The sequence below is a fragment of the Sus scrofa genome, chromosome 1 (genome assembly GCF_054392235.1).
Source record: "Sus scrofa isolate SSC_HxYL_T2T_F1_AM1 chromosome 1, Sscrofa_HxYL_maternal_Yorkshire_Landrace_v2.0, whole genome shotgun sequence".
Classification (NCBI taxonomy): Eukaryota; Metazoa; Chordata; class Mammalia; order Artiodactyla; family Suidae; genus Sus; species Sus scrofa.
Window position 1 is genome coordinate 184,105,514 of NC_139383.1, and position 6,640 is coordinate 184,112,153.

The following is a 6,640-nucleotide window of genomic DNA, read 5'->3' on the forward strand; positions in this document are numbered from 1 at the left end:
ATACATATGCATATATACATTTATAAACATATATATATATATATATATATATGGGTTATATATACTGAGCCATTTAAGAAAAAAATAGATTTTTAGTGCCTTGATAGCAAGGGAAAATTTTCATGCTACAACAGCAAGCATAACCAAATTGAAAATATATACTGTGGGCATAAATGATTAAAAAATAGAATTGGTGTATCTATATAAGTTAGGGTGAACAAATGATATAGAAGAGTATTTAAATATTTATTGTTCAACCAACACATGTAAACCTTCATAGAACTCTGGCACCATCTCTTGGTGTTTAGTGCCAGCAGTCATCTTTTTCTGTTCCTATGTCAAATGTGACATTCTTAGTGCCACCATGTGAACAGTGACTAGAAAGAGCTGACACATGGGTGTATACAGACTCAAATCAAAGTATTGGTGGAGGACATTAGATTGTCTGATTCTGAGTGTCACTCAAAATCAGTGTACCAGCAGCCCTCTGGTCATTCAATCTCAAATGATTTCATCAAATAAATTATTATAGGCTAGCAGGAGTGGTCTGCTTTCCAAGCTGTTCATTTTTGATTGAGGACTGATCACTGAATTCCAAGTTGACTCCTGGGGCTAACTGAACACTTTCACAGGACAGAGGGCTAGAGATACGCTAAAGTATGATAACATTAGAAAAAATCCAGATATTTATACTTACCTATAATTTACATATTTGATTGGAAAAGAAATAAAATCAGAAGTGGTAACACCATACATAAATTTAAAAAATATAAGAATAAAATTTGGTTTTAAGATATCTTACTTGATCTATTTATAAATGACAAAAGAAAGGGAATAACCTAAATTGAGTAGATATCATATATCAAGATATATTATAGACTGCCTAGTTAAAAAATAAGGAGACATTAATAGTCTCATAGATGATATTGCCCAATACTGTATGTTGTCAAAACAAAGTCATGTAAATTATAGCAGAATATTTATTTTGTATTTCAATACCACCAAGGTACATAAAATACACCAATGCATTTAAAAATGTTCAAGGTCAGATTTTGATATCAAAATACAGGATAAAGTATAAAAAATCACTGGAAAGAGTATCAAATTACTAGTGGAATACCCAAAATAAAATTAAAATTAATCTAAAATAATTATTTTCAAAACTTAGGTTAAACAATTTTCACTAATTAAAAATGAGATAGCTCTACAGGTTTACACATGTGAGCAGTAAATTTTCACTGACACAGAATATTTTCATCTCTATGCATTAATAGTATACATTATGAAAATTTACAGCTGACTTTCAAGATATTATCCTCTTATTGATTTTTCTCAAAAAAGGTATCTAGAATATCAAAAACAGCACCATTCCTGGTGAAATCATAGAAATTGCAATGTTCCCACTCTATAGCACTGCTTTATAAAATAGCTATTTTTGTTACACATGATATCAGACTTTATCAGTATTAAAACTTTAGCTCTTCAAAAGTCATTCTTACAAAAACAAATAAGGCAAGACAGAAAAGAAAATACTTGAAATACATAGATCTAACATAACAAGGCTTTTGTAACTATATCCATAATACACTTAAGAAAAACTTACAACTCAATATTAATTAGATAAATAATCCAATTAAGATAATAAGAGTGTAAGTGAAAAATTCACAAAAGAAGATACAAAAATTGCTTTAAGTCACTACTCCTCATGGGAATGATCATTAAAGCTATACAGTGATAATACCACACACAAACACACACACACACACACACGCACATATTGGAATGGTTTAAACTAAATTTTTAAAGGAGAAGTAAATAAAGAGATAAAAATTAATTGTTAGAAAAAATGTGGAAAACATAATGCTAGTTGGTCTGGAAAATAGGACAACTACTTTGGAGAACTATCAGAAGTTTTTATAAAGTTAACATACAGCTATTATATGACCTAGACATTCTACTCCAATAGAAGGGAAAACATATGTCTACTCAGACCCTTTTAAAACAAAAAATTTATACAGTTTTATTTACCAGAAAATTAAGAAAACCATGGACATGGAGAACAGACTTGTGATTGCCAAGGGGGAGGAGGAGGGAGTGGGATGGACTGGGAATTTGGGGTAATAGATGCAAACTATTGCCTTGGAATGAAGCAATGAGATCCTGCTCTACTGCACTGGGAACTATGATCAATTGTGATGCAGCATGATAATTTGAGAAAAAAGAATGTATACATGTATGTGTGACTGGGTCAACTTGCTGTGCAATAGAAAATTGACAGAACACTGTAAACCAGCTCTAATGGAAAAAAATAAAATAATTATTTACCATAAATAAAAACTGTTAAAAAATATTTAAATTCCCATCGACAAGTGAACAGCAAAAACAAAACTGTGTATCTATACGACATAGCACTTAATTAAAAAAAAAGAATTTGGAGTTCCCGTCGTGGCGCAGTGGTTAACGAATCCGACTAGGAACCATGAGGTTGTGGGTTCGGTCCCTGCCCTTGCTCAGTGGGTTAAGGATCCGGCGTTGCCATGAGCTGTGGTGTAGGTTGCAGGCGCGGCTCGGATCCCGCGTTGCTGTGGCTCTGGCGTAGGCCGGAGGCTACAGCTCCGATTCAACCCCTAGCCTGGGAACCTCCACATGCCGCGGGAGCCGTCCAAGAAATAGCAACAACAACAACAACAAAAGACAAAAAAAAAAAAAGAATTGTTGGTATATGAAATGATATAGATGATCTTCAAAACTATTATGCTGAAAGAAACCAGCTAAAGAGTTATATATACTATATATATATATTACCATTTATATAACCATTCAATTGCAACTAAGCTATATAAAGATAAAATACCTCAGTGATTACATGACACTGGTGTAAATGGAAAGATACACTGCAAATGATGTAAAAGATTTTCACATCTTGTTCGTGGCACTAATTCCACAGGTAAATACATCTGTGGTAGAAACTCATTTGTACCCTTTAAATAAATTCAGTTTTTTATTCTTCTATAAAGCTGTTTTTTAAAGTCCAATGACTGATAAGATTCTTAAGAAAAATGATCAATATAGAAATGGAATAAGTTACTTGCATATACAGATATTTTTCTATTTACACTCCCTCGCTCTCTGAGTTATCTTGAGTTAGTGTAAGTTATCACCACCCGCTTGAGTCAATTCTAGTTTATTATTTTTTCTAATATAACAGTCAATGGTATCATTTTTTTATTCTCAAAAGTATATTGTGTTGGACAATGAATCATGTGGTCATGATACAGTGCAAAGTTAAATTCTCAGGGTGATCAATTAAGAAGTAATTGGGCTGCACTCCACCTCAGGTATACCTCTCTTAAATTATCCTAGACCTTGCTATCTGATTATTTATATTGGTTCTATGTACTGTTTCTCCCTATTTTACATGAACCTGTTCTCTCTTTCTCTTTCTGTATGTATTTTTATAAATTTTCTTCCCAAGGCAGGCTGTGTAAATAATACCTGAAGGGCATTTTAGTGTCTTTATTTCACCATTTTTCGCTATATGTCCTTATAGAAAAAGTTTTGAAGTCTTTCTGTTTTTTTGGGGTTTTTTTTGGTCTTTTTTTGCTATTTCTTGGGCCGCTCCCACGGCATATGGAGGTTCCCAGGCTAGGGGTTGAATCGGAGCTGTAGCCTCCGGCCTACACCAGAGCCACAGCAACATGGGATCTGAGCCAGGTCTGCAACCTACACCACAGCCCACGGCAACGCCGGATCCTTAACCCACTGAGCAAGGGCAGGGACCGAACCCGCAACCTCATGGTTCCTAGTCGGATTCGTTAACCACTGCGCCACGACGGGAACTCCGAAGTCTTTCTGTTTTTAATGAAGCAATAGTTATCTGATAATAATAACCTACATCACTCAACCATATATTGTTAATCTATGTGACAGGCACTCTTCATGGCTCTAAGAAACATAAAGGATTAAGATGTGGATCTCACCCTCAAGGACTCCCTTTATATTTATTACTGCATATCAGTTGCCATTGATTGTAACATGATTATTTTATATACTATTAAGAATGAAAAAAAGATGTCAATTAGAACTGAACTAATCATCTCATATCAATTATAACACACTGAGATTTTAAAGGTATTATAGTGCAGAAAAATAAACAGAATACTTGCAATATGAACTAGCATCAATGTGATAAATGTTCTATCAAGCAGTAGAGAGAGGTAAAGTGAATATATAAGTAGCTAAAGCTGATTTTTCTTGGAGAACATTTAGAGAGGATATTTAAAATATGTCATAAATAATAAGTAATGCTAAAGATGAGTCATAAAGAATAGGTAGGAAGTTTAATGGTAATGCATTTAAGTAAAGAAAATAATATCCTTCTTCTGTGCCTAAATTCTATAATTCTACAGTGATATAGCACAAAAACATGTTACCATAATTTTGATTTGCCCTCATAAACTTGATGTTACTGTTACTCTGTCAAGATTTTAATAGTTATAACTTTTATCTCTTCAAATTATAGTTTTTAGCCTGAATGGGATAATTTCATGTCTTTTTTATCTGTTTTGTAACAGTTTGAAAACTACCATCAAGCAGCTACCTTCCAAAGGCAATATTTCAGGCTTTTGTTTTTGTTGTTGTTGTTATTATATTGAAGTATTTCTCTAGCAAATTCCATGTAGAAATGCCAGGGATCCTTTGAAAGTTTCCAGGCATTCTATTGCTGTAAAGTACAGCCATTTTACACAATGTATCTTAAAAGTATGATTCCTCCCAACTCTTCCATCATCTGTGTCACAGTTGGAGATTTTCTACTATAGTTTGATGTGGAACTCCAGCATATTAGTTTTACTGGTGAGATATAAGTATTTCATGTAGTTTTCATTAATCACAATCAAATTCAAGGGGAAGAGCTAATTTCTTATGTTATCTATATCTTTTCAGCTATATTATATCGAAAGCTATTAGCTTATTTTCAATAAAAATTAATGTTTTAAAGATATATGGCTTAATTTTTAAAATTAGTTTTCCAAAAATATTTTACTAAACTTCATTTAGTAACTGCTAAAAATGAACAAATAATAATGTATAACAGATATATCAACAGAAAGGATATAAATCTATATTTCTACTTTTCCTATATTATCATTGCATGAAAAATATGTAAAGATATATACCATATCTTATTTTTGAAGCCATTATCCATGAACATAAAAATGTGACTTAGAATCAATATATAAAGCATGTTTGAAAAGACATTTTCAAATCATTATACAATGCTAGTATGCAAAGTGATTTCATTGAAAAGCTCCTTCAAAAATTTTAATAGGGATTTCTTTCCAATTCTCATAAAGAAGATAATGACTAATTTTCATGTTAATGCTATGACCCTGATAGAGGGCAATTATCTCTGAAAACCAATCAAATATTCATTAGACCTGAATAAATTTGTTATTTAACTTAACTGCCATTTTAAAAACTCAAATGTCAATTTTAAAACGATTTTAGAATACTTGACTGCATTAGCTGGCTCATGTTTTAAGGTGTTCTCTATCTATATATTCTACTATATCATCTTAAAGACCATTATTCTTAACTTACTTCTAGATCAAATTTGCATAAGAAAATCATGCTCAGTATGATATATAGCAGTATAAAAACTCAGAATGCAACTACAGTAATAGTGAAATTTGAGGCATTCCCCTTTTGGTTGGTCATGTGCCAAGAAAGATGACAATTAAGTAACTGATAACAAAGTCAGCTGAAGCAGGTCCTCAGACAGACTGATTCTACTTTGTGGTAACTGGTAAAATGGAGCAATAGTAGAATCTGCATGCATTATGTGCTTGGAGACACATAACAATGCATCCAAAGAATTACAGAGAGAAGTAATGCTGTCACTTTCTTCCCCTGCTGAGCACATAGTTCATTGATGTTTCAGCTTTTCTTTTAAGAAAATATTATATGTAGGGTTTATTCTTTCAAGCACACTATTTAAATACCCATATTCAGTTTTTCAATTGAAATTTTAAAAGTTGCTGCTATAAACATATACATGGCTAACAAATTGGTTGGGTTTTCTTTTATTTAATTTTTCCATTTTTTCTTAACTTTAAAATCTATAGCTATACAGCAATCTCCCTCTCAGTTTAGGAGGGCCATCCTAAGAATAGAGCTCACTCTAAAGGCATGAGAGGACAATTAAAAAATAAAAATACAATAAAATATATAGCTGCAAAACCATCATCCAACATAAAAAGTAGAACATTACGTGTACATTGTACTTGCTCATATTCTCCTCCATTTGGTCCCCTTTCCACCTCTAACCTAGAGGCAAATACCAGACTAAACTGTGCAAATACTATTTCTTTTGAGGAACAGTTTTACTATGGACACTTTTAATAATATATTAATCATCATCATCATCATGTTCGTTTGTTTACAAATTCTAGATAAAGGATTTCACCATATGTAATTTGATAATTTAGTAACTTTAGAAGTTTTATTTTTCATTGAAAATTAAATTTCAAAAATTCATCTGTATTAATGGCTGGGTATCTTTTAATATAGTTCAATATTTTTCATGTAGAAACACTGTATAAGTTTGGTTACATGCATTTCTAGTTTACCTAAAAGTGTG

At 32.1% G+C, this 6,640-nt stretch overlaps 1 non-coding gene across 1 annotated transcript; it reads left to right on the forward strand.

Annotated features, from left to right (window-relative positions):
• Nucleotides 1–6,071: 6,071 nt before the first annotated feature.
• Nucleotides 6,072–6,202, forward strand: LOC146406903 (small Cajal body-specific RNA 11). The gene has a single exon (XR_014832440.1).
• The last annotated feature ends 438 nt before the right edge of the window (nucleotides 6,203–6,640 follow it).